Source organism: Haliotis asinina, chromosome 2 (genome assembly GCF_037392515.1).
Source record: "Haliotis asinina isolate JCU_RB_2024 chromosome 2, JCU_Hal_asi_v2, whole genome shotgun sequence".
In the NCBI taxonomy this organism is placed as follows: domain Eukaryota; kingdom Metazoa; phylum Mollusca; class Gastropoda; order Lepetellida; family Haliotidae; genus Haliotis; species Haliotis asinina.
Window position 1 is genome coordinate 676,475 of NC_090281.1, and position 17,390 is coordinate 693,864.

Sequence of the window (17,390 nt, forward strand, 5' to 3'; positions counted from 1 at the left end):
CTGGACACGCCGAGAAAAGCATGAATTTGTAGGAGTTGCGGTAATGAGAGTGTCACATTGAGTTGTATTCATACACATAAATGAATTTGTTTACCATAATCATTGCCTTCAAGCATAAGTGGCTTGAGTTCAGGGAAACAGAGGCAATGGTGAGCAGACTGTGGGAAAGGGGCACTTCTGTTGAGGGCACACATCTTCAGCCCTCACTAGACAAGGCAGTAATTACTATAACTAGAGTACACGTGGTCGGCGTTCCGACAAGAAATTTAAAACAAAAGCAAAAACTGTATTAAAAGGAAAAATGACCTTTCGCATCCCATAATGTTTTTTGAATTGTGAGTAGAATCACTCTGAAGTAAATTGAATTGTTTCAATTACAGCCTGTCTGTATCTCAATTTGGGGACAAGCATTGGTACCTGTCTTATTTTCTGACATTTACTTGAAAGGGCTCTGTAGTCATTTCTGGTCAAACTGCTAGAACTAGACTCACTACAAGGCCCATATCTACTGGATAATCGAGATTACCTTTTACCGGAATCAGTTGCAAAGTTGATGTATCCGTTCATTTTAAACATGTTGTGTCAAATATTTCCATATAAGCTATTTGCTTAATCAATTTTCTTGAAGTTTTAATGTAGATTAATTCTTGCATCATCTGTTTGTAAAAATGTCGCAACATAACTACTTGGATAGTCAGTCTCTCACACTGGCACTCCCACACTCTCAATGTCAACCCCTCACTCACACTGTCACTCTCACACTCTCAATGTCAACCCCTCACTCACACTGTCACTCCCACACTCTCAGTGTCAACCCCTCACTCACACTGTCACTCCCACACTCTCAATGTCAACCCCTCATTCACACTGTCACTCCCACACTCTCAATGTCAACCCCTCACCCACACTGTCACTCCCACACTTTCAGTGTCAACCCCTCACTCACACTGTCACTACGAACAGTGAACGTCCTCGATTGAAGGAATCGATAGACTAAACGCACGTTTAGAACTGAAATTAGTCAATTTGTACACTGAAATCATGGGTCATCATGCAAAGTGATTTAGAGTAATTAATCAGATTTCTTAATCTATTTAGCAAACATTGCAAGCACGGGTTTAAAGGCAGTGTTAATGAGGTATTGAGCATGAGGGTTTTCACTGAGTGAGAGGTTTCATCTGGCTAACACAACGCTGGGAATTATACCAAACACGTTTCAATTTGTCCAAGTGTAAGGGACACTACCAATATGGAATATGTAGAGTAATTCACTCAAATATTTTGCTATATCGATTTGGTCTTTTCAGCAGACGAGGGTTTTCCATTTCGCTGGCACATTAATCGAGCATGGCGGCTTTATTCCGGGGCCGATGTATGTGACAAAATGGCAATATTTTCACGAAAGAGCTCCCTCTAAAAGCTCCTTCCGACTCATAATACACCAATGAGTGAGTAAAAAATCTGCACAAAAGAATGAAATTATCATCCATCATAATATCCAAGTGCTTGTGATAGTTTATTGTTTATTTATTCTACAGCCACACGTATCGGCAGCGGGGGAAGGGAGTAGAAATCTGTACTGCGCGGTGAGAGCTGGCATAGCTGGATATTGTGTAAGCTCGTTTAAACATTTATCAATAAATTTGTCAGCAATCAAGAAAGCAAATGTGTACATTTTATTTCAGCTTCAGTCAGACAGTATGTAAGATGTCCAATGTGTGTGTGCGTGTGTGTGTGTGTGTGTGAGTGATGACGCCGTGAATGCCACAGTGACAACATGAAGGGCGTCTGTAGCACAAACACCAGTTATAACGGCCCCGTCTCTCTCTCCTCCCCCCCCTCTCTCTCTCTCTCTCTCCATATCAACACCAAAATCCATGGCGCTAATTAAAATCTAAGTGGAGTTCAGTGCGCGAAGCAGTGTTTTATACACGTGAGAACCCCCGAGGTCATACGGGGCTTGTTTATTCGCCTGCAGCAGGCCAGCAGCATTTAACTGGCTGCAGGTTATATCCAGTACAGCGAAATTAAATGTAGCATATGGTATAAGGTACATTGTATACGTTTATCCGTTAACTCTGCATAGACACTATTAGCTAAATTAGTTTACACAGCCCCTCACAACTAAAAAAGTCTTCTTGAAAATTATATAATTGAATTGTTACAATTTGATATAAATATTTCAAAATGTTGATGACACAATGTGACAGATTTAAGTACACACACGTAGCTTTATGACTTCAGCATGTTAGGTTTGAACGCTACTAAAACAGTGATTATTAGTGACATAATTCTGTTGTGTTGAGTAAATTCATTCTCAAAGCTTCTAAAATTGTGAAAATATAAGTGAGCTATCCACTTGCAAATATTTCTAAAGATTGTGGTCATGTGAACGAAGTTAGTGTGCCAAAAAATATATTCACATTGTCGGTTAATATTTATGCATATCTTAGAATTTCCACAAATTTTGATTGTCTTTTAGTGGAGTTAAATACTTGTTACTTCTTCTACGAGTTTTTGCTCAGAGTCTTTAACACGAATCATGACATATTGTACCACTGAACCAGGTCCTCTGTGCTATTGAACAAAACCTACAGCTATATTATATTATTCATTTATGACATCAAAATGGTAATTGTTTTGCAGATTACTTTTCTAAGTGTGGTGCAAATTATGTTGCAAAACGCAATGCAAACATGTGTAAATTATTATACAAAACGTAGTGTAGATACATTGTGTGAGCGAGACCTTAATACTGAGGTGAATATTTCAGCTGTTGAAATTACCTGTTCCGACCGAATTGCCCATGCCTTCTTGGTGCATGGACTTCGCGTGTGTTACTTTCGTTTTTTTGTACAGATCAGAGATGTTGGTGATTATGTTCAAGTTCCATTCGTACAACATACCTAGGCACTAGACATGTTTGGCTGAGACAAACAGTGTAAAAGTAATATTGCTGATTCACAACTTTTCTGTCATAGCAGAATTCATTTGAGTTCGCTGTATCCATGCATGCGTTTCCACTGAAACGTTCTCTCTTATTCCTACATGTGCTAGAATTTTAACAAACACAAATATTCGTCAAAAGACACTTGGACTTCACGTGTGATGCAACACATTTACTAAACATTCAAATCCCATGTGTATACAGAACAGCTTTACCTTTACAGAAATACAGATGAAGTTTACCGCACTGCAGACGCTGATCAAATATACCCAAACAACCACCATTTGTTCAGTAGATGCCATATAACTGTTTCAGTATGTGATGACTCAAAATGTCCATGTTGCCTCTGTTTCTTTCTGTTTCTTTCTACTCCGTGTTCAGGTCACTGCCGGACACGGCTGCCAGCTTTACTCTTTCGTCGATAACCTCTGCGATTTGGTCTAAAACCTAAAAATAACTGAATGGAAATAATATAAACCAACCTTGAATTTAATGAATTTTCACATGTGGTCCTGGTACTTAATACACAGGTAAACTGTACCGTGAGTTCTTCAGCGCCACTACAACCACCACGCCTTCACAGAGGGGTAGGGACTCGGTGGGGACTCCCATGCAGTGGTGGGTAGTTTTCCCGACTGCGCGTCCCGTCCTCCAGGCTTTCAGACACGCGCTGTCAGCACTCAGCGGTTACATCGGTAAGGTGGTAGAGTTCCCGACCGATGTACTGACAAGGCAATGAGGCGACCTTAACTGGTTCTGTTATAACAGACTAAACGAATAATGTCCGTATTTTCGCAACAAACACTGGGTTACAATGAAAGTACATCACAGTTTTAAAAAACATTTCATTTCAAAATATATCAATGAACAGATTACCTGTCGACACCAGGCACTGACCATATTTCACATTCCCAATATCAGGCATACCCATTGTCCCAAACGTTTTACAATCTGCGCCATTCTCCATCATTGTGTACACTCTACTCACATTGTTGAATCATGTTGACCACATTTACAATTTGTCTGGACTCGGCACAACCGCCCTCGAAACAAAGTCAACGAAGAGGCAGCGAGTATTTTACTAGCTGAACAATATGCACACGCAACTACCGATTAATACCTATTACTAGAATCTCTCTTATCCGATCGTTGACTGTAAATTCTTCATTTAATTGACCGCTCCTCTCATAGTTGTCTATGTTGATCCATCATTTACTAGGATAGTCGTTGTCATATTATTCACTGAATACTTTTGTTTCTCAGCTGATTATGTTATATGACTAGACTATTCCTGATCTTGCAGTTGACTGTATGGAGTTGTTGGCTACTAGGCTGTTAGGCTACCTGTCTACACTTGACTGTAACTGTTATTACTGGCCTACTCCTGTAATTGGTCAGTTATTAGAGCACAATTTGTTTTGTAGTGGACAGCGACAGTTATTCATTGTTATTGGTGCAGTTACAAGACTTTCACCTTTCTTGTTGTTGACACTGATGACTGTTAAACTTTACTGTCCACAATGACTGGTCTGATTATTACGTACTGGCATAGCCATTGCTTTGTGGGTGACTGTGCTTTGTGTTAAGTTACTAAGATAACAACTGTCTTGTGACTGATTGTGCTGATTGTTAGGTTACTAAGATAACAACTGTCTTTTGACTGATTGTGCTGATTGTTAGGTTACTAAGATACATATTGTCTTGTGATTGACTGTGCTGATTGTTAGGTTTCTACCATACCTACTGCCCCCCACCTGAAGGAAGTACAGACCGTCGGTCATATGGAAATGTACAGACCATGGATCACATAGAAATGTACAGACCGTTGATCATATAGAAATGTACAGACCACGGATCACATAGAAATGTACAGACCATGGATCACATAGAAATGTACAGACCGTGGACCAAAATGAAATGTACAGACCGTGGATCATAGAGAAATGTACAGACCGTGGATCATATAGAAATGTACAGACCGTTGATCATATACAAATGTACAGACCGTGGGTCATAGAGAAATGTACAGACCGTGGATCAAAAAGAAATGTACAGACCGTGGATCGTAGAGAAATGTACAGACCGTGGATCAAATAGAAATGCACAGACCGTGGGTCATATAGAAATGTACAGACCGTTGATTATATAGAAATGCACAGACCATGGATCACATAGAAATGTACAGACCGTGGATCAAATAGAAATGTACAGACCGTGGATCAAATAGAAATTACAGACTGTTGATCATATAGAAATGTACAGACCATGGATCATAGAGAAATATACAGACCATGCGTAGGTCTGAAGAAATTACGAACATTGTTATGATGGATATAAAGATAACCATTTTTAAATCAACATCAAAGACAGCTAGGTCCTGCAGATCTATTAATCCAGGGGCACACGCCTTTGTGCAATTAATCCGAGAGTCAGTTCTACTGACAACATCTCATATCTTAATCATGCCCTCTGTTGTTTCAATACTTTTCTATTCAGGTAATTATCTGTCGTTGAAGCCTGAAGGACTCGCCATTGTGGTTGTTTAAACTAGCCAACGTTCAGGCTCCTTCCACGGTATTGTCCCACTCTTATCTGTCACAAGCCAAGCTGATGTCATTGAATATTTCATAGGGTGCTGAAGCAATCTCCCTATACACGATATGTTGTGGGGTAAACATTACTCGCTCTCCGTAATGCCCAACACCACACCAGCAACAGGAACATACGAGGGGATTGGTTGCAAATACAAACTTCTCAAATTTCAATTTCTGGAACCCTTGGTAACACCTAGATCTTAATTCGTTAACCCTGATCAGACAATTAGTGGTTTGCTCTGATAGTGGGATGAGAGAATTTGCCCCTGTTTCATCATGGAAACAAATAACAGTATCAATGTTTAATGGAAGAGATTTATTACCGACGTTAGCGAGGCAGTTCCGTCCGGACACTCTTTCAGCAGTCAAGTAAAACACTCAACGTATGCACAGGTACACACGTGATGACTAAAACACAGCATATCCACAGGTACACATGTGATGTGCCGTCAGGAAAACACTCAGCATATACACTTGTATACGTGGTGTACTGTCAGTATAACACTGAGCACATACCTAGGTACACACGTGTTCTGTCAGTATAACACTCAAAATATACACAGGTACACATGTCATGTGAGTGAGTGAGTGAGTTAAAATTTAACGTCACATAGGCAATATTGCAGCCATATAGTCACGGGAAATGTTGTAGATGCACACAAAAAAAATACAAGTAATTAAAGAACCAGTCATCGACGGACTGTAAAATAACTAGAGAATCATATAAAAGAGTTAAAGGTAGCTAGAATGTATCTTTAAAAGCAGAAAACTATGTTAGACAATACCACGTACAAATTGGCTATTGATCACCAACAACTGAAGGTAGATCACCTTACTAGGGGCCATGGGGACTTACAGTACCTTAGCTACCTGCATGATCCCTAGTTGGATTTACACCATCCCTTCAGCTATTGGCAAATGTATGCAAGTTTAGACACGAATAAAAATGACAATAATATTACATCTAAAAGTGTGGAAGATTAAATTTTACTTCAAATGTTTTGGGACTAACGTACCCTCTCAGGAGGACAATAATTTTAGGGCACTTCAACCTCCCTTGAGGGTACTGCCACTAGCAATCTGAGTTATTAATTTAAATTTCCAATCATAAAATATTGATCTATTTACAAATCCGTCAACAAATCCAATTCTTTTAATAATCCAATAAATAACCGAGAACTTATATTGTTAGAAAGATCCTTCATAGTTCGTGATTTAAAATAGGTATCCCTTGTGATGGAGTATTCAACACAGTCAAGCAGGACGTGCTTGACTGATTTTTTCATCACAAGGGATCCAGAACGGAGGATCCTCACCTTTCAATAGGTAGTTGTGGGTATATCTGGTGTGACCAATACGACATCGTCGCATGATGACCTCTTCAAACCTGGACTGACAACCCAAGTAGCTGTAACCGACATAGGTTAATATTTCATGTAATTTGTTGATACCTACCTGAGTGTCCCACTTCTTCTGCATCAGACCACGGACGTAAGATCTAATGGTAGCTATATAATCAGTGTAGGGAATAAGAAGTGGTGTCACAGATTTGTTGAGTGCTGCCTTGGCAGCAAGGTCAGACAGTGTTTTCCCAGAAATGCCTACGTGGCTTGGTAACCAACAAAAGACGATGTCGTATTGGCCAGTAGCAAGATCATTATACAATTCGATAATTTCTATTAAAAGTGGACGTTTACAAGAAATGTTTTTAATCGCCTGAAGGCAAGACAGAGAGTGTGAATAGATTATATACTGTTTTTGTTTAGGGTGTTTTTCAATATATTTAAGAGCCGTCAATATGGCGTTAGCTTCTGCAGTAAATATAGAACTGTTCTGAGGTAATCTAGAAGATATTGTGCTGGATCCAATGACAGTGGCACAAGCAACTGCGCCACTGTCACACATGTCATGTGCCTTGATTATAATACTCAGAATTTACATTTGTACACCTGATGTGCCGTCAGCATAACACTCAGCATGTGCACAGATACACATGTGACGTGCCGTCAGTATAACATTCAGGAGATACACAGGTACACAGGTAATGTGCCCTCAGTATAACACTCAGCATATACACAGGTACACAGTTGATGTACCGTCAGTATAACACTCAACATATACACAGGTGATGTACCGTTAGTATAACACTCAACATATACACAGGTACACAGGTGATGTACCGTTAGTATAACACTCAACATATACACAGGTACACAGTTGATGTACCGTCAGTATAACACTCAACATATACACAGGTACACAGGTGATGTACCATCAGTATAACACTCATCATATACACAGGTACAAACGTGATGTACCGTTAGTATAACACTCAGCATATACACAGGTACACAGTTGATGTACCGTCAGTATAACACTCAACATATACACAGGTACACAGTTGATGTACCATCAGTATAACACTCATCATATACACAGGTACAAACGTGATGTACCGTTAGTATAACACTCAGCATATACACAGGTACACAGTTGATGTACCGTCAGTATAACACTCAGCATATACACAGGTACACAGTTGATGTACCATCAGTATAACACTCAGCATATACACAGGTACAAACGTGATGTACCGTCAGTATAACACTCAGCATATACACAGGTACACAGGTGATGTACCGTTAGTATAACACTCAACATATACACAGGTACACAGTTGATGTACCATCAGTATAACACTCAGCATATACACAGGTACAAACGTGATGTACCGTCAGTATAACACTCAACATATACACAGGTACACAGGTGATGTACCGTTAGTATAACACTCAACATATACACAGGTACACAGATGATGCAATGTCATTATAACACTCATCATATACACAGGTACACAGGTGATGTACCGTCAGTATAACACTCAGCATATACACAGGTACACAGTTGATGTACCGTCAGTATAAGACTCAGGAACACTTGTGATGTTCCGTCAGTATAACACTGAACACATGCACTGGTATGCACGTGTGCTTGATTAATTAACCTCGTTTAATTTTAGAATGCATTTGGTAATCCTAACCCATTTATTTGTTGTTTCATGTTTTCACACAAAGTTCTTTTATGGTTTGATTTCCCGCCCCACTGGAAATTATCAAGTCACGAAATTTTGGGTTCGTCCAGAAGAGAAGTTTCACACATTCTAAATGTTTGTCGGAATCATTTAGTTTAAATTATATTTTACAGCATTGTGAGTAGTCACCAAGCCCCATTCTATTCAGTGTGGAGAAATGCTTTTGTGAGTGAGTGAGTGAGAGTTAATATTTAACGTCACATCGGCAATATTGCAGTCATATCGAGACGAGAACGATTAATTATAAAAAATGCCAATGAATTAATAGCACATACATTGAAAAAAACTGTCAACGAAGGACAGTAAAACTAACTAGAATATCACCGAGTAGAAGGTAAAACTAGTGATTAGACCTAAAACAATGTATCTATAGAGGACAGTACAATATAAAAATGAGCTATAGGTTGCCAACAACTGAAGGCAGATCACCATACTAAGGACCATGGGGACTTACAGTACATTTGCTTCCTGCATGACCCTAGTTGGATTTACATCATCCCTTCAGCTGTTAGCAATTTAGACAAATCTAGCCATAAAGTAGGGAATCCGAGAAGGGACATTGTCGCGTTGTCGCGTTGTCGCATTGTCGCGTTGTCGCCCTCTCAAAAACAAGCAAAATGAGGCAAAAATTAACCAAAGCGCGACATTGCGATAACGCGACATATTTTGACCTTGAAAAGTGTCGCATTGTCGCGTATCGCGTTTCAAATAACATTTTCTCTGTTCCTCCAAAGTGCGACACGCGACATAGCGACACTTTTCAAGGTCAAAATATGTCGCATTATCGCATTGTCGCGTTTTGGTTAATTTTTGCCTCATTTTGCTTGTTTTTGAGAGGGCGACAACGCGACAATGTCCCTTCTCGGATTCCACAATAAAGTAAACGAACACTTATTCTACGACTAAAAATCTGGAAAATTTAAATTCACTTCAAATGTTTTGGGACTTAAGTACCCTCTCAGGAGGACAATTATTTTACAGTACTTCAGCCCCCTTTGAGGGTACAGCCACTAACGATTTGAGTTACTAATTTAATCTACCAATTATAAAATATTTATTTATTTACAATTCAATTAACAAATCTAATTCCTTTAAAAATGAAACAATTAAACGAGGACTAATATTGCTAAAAAGACCCTTCATAGTCTGTGAATTAAAATACTGATTCCTTCTGATGGAATACTCAACACAGTCAAGCTGGATATGCTTGACTGTAATTCTTTCATCACAAGGGATACAAAAACGGAGGATCCTCACCCATAAGCAAATACTTATGTGTATATCTTCTATGGCCAGTACGACATCGTCGTAAAATAACCTCTTCAAATCTGGACTCACAGCCCAAGTAGGTGTATCCAATATACGGTTTTATTTCATGTAATATATTTATACCTACCTGGGTGTCCCACTTCTTCTGCATCAGATTTGTTTTATTTGATTTGATTTAAACATATTTAATTCATTAAGAAAAGGATTGGGCACAAATTATCCAACTTAGAAAAGCCTTCTCCCGAGGTCAGATCACGGATGTAAGTTCTAATGCTAGCTTTGTAATCAGAGTATGGAATAAGAAGTGGTGTCACAGATTTGTTGAGTGCTGCCTTGGCAGCAAGATCGGCCATCATGTTACCAGAAATGCCTACGTGGCTTGGTAACCAACAAAAGAAGATGTATTGGCCAGTAGCAAGATCATTATACAGTTCAATACTTTCAGTTAAAAGTGGATGTTTACATGACAAAGTTTTGATAGCCTGAAGGCAAGAAAGAGAGTCTGAATAGATTATATATTGTTTATGTTTAGGGTGTCTTTTAATATATTTAAGAGCTGTTAATATGGCCTTTGCCTCTGCAGTATGTATTTTCTACAGAAGTGTATGCAATTTGTTTTTGACTTAGAGAATTTAAAGCCGTTTTCAACACACCATTTATTTATTTTGTCTAAGCACAATTGTAGCTGCCGTTCAATAGTATGCATATCTTTGCCCAGACAAGAAATGTTAAAATCATCCGCGAAAAGTGATCCATCTGTTGAATCATTTAGAACCTTGGATAAACTGTTGATGTTGATATTGAAAAGTGTGACAGACAAAATACTGCCTTGTGGGACACCCTGATCCTGATTATAACAGTCAGACAAAGTTGAATCTACTCGGACTTGAAATTGCCTTCTTTTAAAAACTGTGATACAAAAAAGGTGTTAACGACCCCTTAAACCAAAATCATGGAAATCCATTAAATTGCCATACTTCCAAGTGGTCTCGATACTGCATGTTGTTTATTTACTATAGCATTTGCAACATATGTCATATTTGGGATTTCACTTTCTTAGTAAAGTACAAATTCTAGTACTTTTTTGGGTGACTCCCATTCGGGATTTTGTGGAAGTCGCGGTGGCTGAGCGGGCTAGGCGGCTGACTTTGTGTGCTGGCGATTAGGTGCCTGACTCTGAGGGTGTGGGTTCGAATCCCGGATGGGACTCAGCCAAAAAAGTACGAGAATTTGTACTTTACTAAGAAAGTGAAATCCCAAATATGACATGTTGCATTTGACCACTCTCTAAATGGCATGGTGGAATCATATACTATAGCATGTTTAGCAAAGGATTCTAGACGTACCAAATGATATTTGTTATAAGGTGATTGGTTTCAAGATACCATGTTAATCTATTGTTTACCATTCGTTCCATGGTTTTGCAGACACAACTCGTTATAAAGATTGGTCTGTAATTCGAAGGATCAGTATGATTCCGGCCAGGCTTTGGCATTACGCCATGAAGTTGGAAAATTCCCCGTAGTCCATATCTTATCAAATATATCTAGTAGTGTTTCCAGGCATGTTTCAGGTAAATGTTTCAGGAGCTGATAGTGAATATCATCAGCCCCTGTTGCGGTATCATGAGCCATATAGCTCATGTAGTGAAAATAGTTCATTGTAATCTTCACTATTGTCTGAGTTAAAATTAATTCTTTTCTTCTCCTGCTGTTCCTGGTATTTCTGAACTTCCGGGACATAGTTTGATGATGAAGAATGTTTGGCAAGAGTTTCGCCATTTTTATTGGCTATGTCAGTTTTATTAGTTAAGAGATTATCACCATCCTTAAAATGGTGTACAGTAGATTTAGAATCTTTGCCCTTATTTTTTGGACCATGTTCCACACATTAGACATTGGTGTACGTGAATTTATTCTTAATGCATAATTCTTCCAAGACTGACGCGTATTCTGTTTAAATGCGCGTCGAGCCTTGGCATTTAGAATTTTAAGTTTATCTAAATCATGGACCTTAGGATGTTTGCGAAAATGTTTTTCCGCTCTCTTCCTGCACTTTCTGGCCTGTTTACATTCATGATCAAACCATGGTTTACTAATGTGTGGAGTTGCAGAGGAATGTGGAATTGCCCTGTCAGCAATGTCATTTAAGATATCCGAAAAAAGACTGTATAGGATCTTCATTGTTCCTAAGAAGATCATGCGTCAAGTGTTCAACACACAGAATCTTATATAATGACCAATCAGCTCTGGTAAAGTTCCTTCTTGACACAGGTGGATCATCATCAGGGTTAACTGTTTTGAGAATGGTGGGGAAGTGATCACTCCCACACAGGTTATCATTAACCATCCATTCAAATTCATTATATAAGTTTGAATCGCTGAGTGATAAATCCAGGGAAGAATATGTTCCCGTAGCTGGATGTAGGTAAGGGGCTGAGTTGTCATTGAAAATACATAAGTTGTTGTTGAAAATTAATTCCTCAAGGATTGCACTTTTAGCATTAGTGTGAGCAGTTCCCCAAAGTGGGTTGTGTCCGTTGAGATCGCCACGATGAGGCATGGTTTCGGAAGCAGATCATACAGGGTTTGAAGATCTGCTTGTTGAATGGTAGAAGATAGAGGTATATACAAGCTGCACAATGCCCAAGGTCAGACGAACAACAACAGCCTGGAGACTGGTACGGAGAGCAACAGGGCTATGGATAATACCCTGGTGTATCAAAATTGAAGCACCTCCAGTTGCGTTATCTCCTTGGCGAGGGAAATAGTGATAACCATTATACTGCCGTAACTTAATAGTGTCTGTAGATTTTATATACGTCTCCTGGAGACATGAATAATTTCATACCTCTGCAATTCCACTGAATTAAAGAACTAGGACTCATGGTGATGGTGGAAGTACTGGGGATATACGTTTGCCAACACATGGCGACTTACTGTTGTCGTGTACACGTGGATGAGGAGACACATTCATATCTTCAAGTGTCTCATATGAATTGTGAACCTCAAGAGAGGAAACTGGAGAAGACTCCACTGTCTGGAGTGCTCTGGTTTTTTCTTAGTCTCTTTTTCCCTTTGCAGATAACTTTACTGTATCGGGTTCAGTTTCTGGTTCAGTCTGAGATGAAGCTGTGGAAACTGATTGATTTCCCGGAGGTGAGACATCAAGGATAACCTGTTTATCCTGGACCCACGAGATGTCAGTCTGGCACGATATTGATGAGTGAGTGAGTGAGTTAATATTTAACGCCACATCGGCAGTATTGCAGCCATATGGTGATGAGAGCATTCCTGAAAAAGGAATCTATGTATATGATAAAAAATATGTCAACGAAGGACAGTAAAACAACTAGAATATCACAATTTTAATTAAAACAAGCATGAAAAGTTAAAACTAATATGACTATTTAGACAATACAATATAAAATCAGGCTATAGATCGCAACAACAGACGGTAGATCACCATACTAGGGACCGTGGGGACTTACAGCACCTTTGTTACCTGCATGGACCCTAGCTGGATTGACATCATCCCTTCAGCTGCGGGCGAGTGTACAAAATGCTAGCCAAAATTAAAACAAGAATACTACGATCAAAAACCTAGCAGATTTAAATTTACATCGAATGTTTTGGGACTTAAGTACCCTCTCAGGAGGACAATAATTTTACAATACTTCAACCCCCTTCGAGGGTACAGCCACTACCAATTCTAGTTATTAATATAAACTACCAATCATTAAAATACATCTTTTTGCTATTCATAATTCAATCAAGAAATCAATTTCCTTTACAAAACAATGATTAAATGAGAATTAACAGTGTTAAAAAGATCATTGACAGTTTTGACATTGAAATATTTATCCATTGTGATGGAGAATTCAACACAGTCAAGCAGGATATGCTTGACCGTGACTCTCTCATCACAAGGGATGCAAAACGGAGGATCCTCACCTTTCAATAGGTATGCATGTGTGTATCGTGTATGACCAATACGACATCGTCGTAAAATAACCTCTTCAAATCTGGACTGACAGCCCAAGTAGGTGTAACCAATATACGGTTTTATTTCATGTAATTTATTTATGCCTACTTGGGTGTCCCACTTCTTCTGCATCAGATCACGGATGTAGGTTCTAATGCCTGGGAGCTATGTTTTCCAGAATGCCAGCAGCAGAAAGAAAGGGTTTAATTCTATGTCCTAGAGGCGGGACAAGAGAAGACATTTTGTTGTATAAATCCTCATAAAGGGGATTGAAAACACAGTTATATGCAGGGTTAGAATGATTAGAGTATAAGTAAAGCTAACTTTATACGGCGCTGCTCAAGAGATGGTTCATCAGCCTCACCATAGAGACCGTCAATAGGTGAAATTCTAAAAGATCCAAGACAAAGTCTCAGACCTTGATGATGGACAGAATCAAGAAGTTTAAGATTGCTTTTGCAGGCACCACCATAGACGATTGAGCCATAATCAAGTTTAGAACGAACGAGTGATCGATAGAGATGGAGAAGGGTAGCTTGATCCCCTCCCCATTTCAAATTTGAAACAACTTTCAGCAAGTCAAGTGCTTTCAGGCATTTAGTTTTAAGTGGTTTAATATGTGGTAAAAACGTTAAATGTGAATCAAAGATAAGACCCAAGAACTTGGCTTCCTTCACAACTTTAATGGGCGTCCCATCTAGAGATAGTTCAGGGTCTTTATGTGGTTTGTATGTTCGACAAAAATGTATGCAATTAGTTTTCGATTTGGAAAATTTAAAGCCGTTTTCAAGACACCATTTATTAATCTTGTTTAAACACAACTGCAATTGCCGTTCAATGGTATGCATATTTTTACCACGACAAGAAATATTAAAATCATCCACAAATAACGATCCATCAATTGAATCGTTTAAAACTTTAGATAAACTGTTGATCTTGATGCCAAAAAGTGTGACAGACAAAATACTGCCTTGTGGAACACCCTGATCATGATTGTAATGATCAGACAGGGTAGAACCCACACGCACCTGGAATTGTCTGTTATTTAAAAAGTTGGCTATAAACTTAGGCAAACGACCTCACAAGCCGAAGTCATGTAAATCTCGTAAAATGCCATATTTCCAGGTAGTGTCATAAGCTTTTTCAAGATCAAAAAAGATAGACACAGCGTGTTGTTTGTTAATTAGTGCGTTTTTTACAAATGATTCTAAACGCACTAAGTCAACGACAGTACTTCTGTTTTTTCCGGAAATCACATTGTATATCTGTGATAAGGTTATTAGTTTCCAAATACCAAACAAGTCGATTATTTATCATGCGTTCCATGGTCTTGCAAACACAGCTTGTCAATGAAATCGGACGATAAATGGACGGATCCGTATGATCACGTCCAGGTTTAGGTATTGGCACCACTATGGCATCACGCCATGAAGGAGGAAATTTCCCGTAAGTCCAAATATGATCAAATATATACAAGAGCGTCTCTAAACAGGATTCTGGTAAGTGCTTCAGGAGTTGATAATGTATGTTATCAGCTCCTGAAACAGTATCATGAGCTTGATCAAAAGCAGTATGGAGTTCATGAATAGAAAAAGTTTCATTATAATCTTTCCCATTATCAGAATTGAAATTAATAGTTTCCTTTTCTTGTTGTTTTTGATATTGCTGAAATTTAGGTATATAATTAGAAGAGGAAGAATGTTTAGCAAGAGTTTCGCCCAGTTTATTAGAAATATCTGATTTATCAGTAAGTAATTGATCCCCATGTTTAAGATGATGGACTGTAGATTTAGTACCTTTACCTTTAATTTTCTGGACCATGTTCCATACCTTGGCCATGGGTGTCCGAGAATTTATTTTAGATACATAATTTTGCCAAGATTGGCGTTTGTTCTGTTTAAAAGTACGCCGTGCTTTAGCATTTAAAATTTTAAATTTATTTAAATTATGCACCATAGGATGGCGACGGAAATAATGTTCTGCTTTTTTCCTTGCCTTCCTAGCTTGTTTGCAGTCATCGTTGAACCATGGTTTTCGAATATGTGGAACTGCAGAGGAATTTGGTATGCACTCATCAGCTATAGAGTTCAATTCATCAGAAAAGCATTTAATAGCATCAGGAACGTCAATAAAACGTTCGGGTTTAAGTTTTTCAGCACATAGTGTTTCATATAAAGCCCAGTTAGCCTTTTTAAAATTCCGCCTTGATGACGGAGGAACATCAGTTATAGATTTTAGTACAGTAGGAAAATGGTCACTTCCACAGAGGTCATCGTGGACTGACTATTCAAATTCACTTAGTAGTTCTGAATTTGTGAGTGACAAGTCAAGAGCAGAATAAGTCCCTGTACCGGGGTGTAAATATGTGTTGGAACCATCATTATAAATACATAAATCATTGTCAGAACAAAAGTCCTCCAACAATTTACCTTTAGTGTTTGTAGTTACACTACCCCAGAGTGGGTTGTGTCCATTTATGTCTCCCATTATAATACAGGGCTTCGGGAGCTGATCATACAGAGCTTGAAGATCGGTTTTGGCAAACGCCGAAGACGGTGAAATATAAAGAGAGCATAGTGTAAACGCTACATGTAAAGTAATTCTCACTGCAACAGCCTGCATGTGAGTATTAAGTGAAACGGGGCTGTGAATAACGTTTTGTCTGACAAGAATGGATGATCCGCCAGTGGCCCTATCACCCGGAGGTGAAAAAGAATGATATGCATTATAATGACTGTTTGTTTTAAATATGTCTCCTGGAGACATATCGCTGAAGGTGTAAAATCTTGGACTAATAGCTGTAATTCATGTAAGTTAGTCCTCACTCCTCTGCAGTTCCACTGTACAATATTATTGGAATAAACTATCTTTTGGGGGGATTTATTGGGGATCTAACCCGCACTCTTTTGGAGGGCGACAAGCTATGTGCCCTTGTTTGGATGTTTTCGGAAACATCCATATCTTCTAATGATCCGAACTTATTAAAAAGTTGGATTTTGTTACTAGACCCCTTTGAGGCTCTTCCACTTTGACCCTTTTGTGAAGATTCACATCTAGATTTAAGCTTGTTTTTTTCAGTTTCTTTCACATTGGATTGAGACGTCCGTTTTGCATTTGTCTGAGATAATTTCTCCTGTGTACAAGGTACATCCTGAACGCCCATGGGCTCCGGAAGTACGTCAGCAGTTTGAGTGGATGATTCAGGTAGCAACGTCTGAGGAGTGTCAGTATTAATCCATGTTAAGTTGGTTTGACACCAAACAGAAGACTTGATTACATGCACGGTTGGTGAAGGCGATGTTCCGGTAACAGAAGCATAAGTTTCTGTTAAGTCTGATCTTTGGACAAGTTTTTTTGCATCTGTAAAGCTAATGTTTTGTGTATATTTGATTTTGTTAATTTCCATGTTCCGTTTCCAAACTGGACAGTCTTTTGAGAAAGACGAGTGACTTCCGGCGCAGTTAACGCATTTCTTAAAGTTGTTGGTACAATCTTCTGTTGT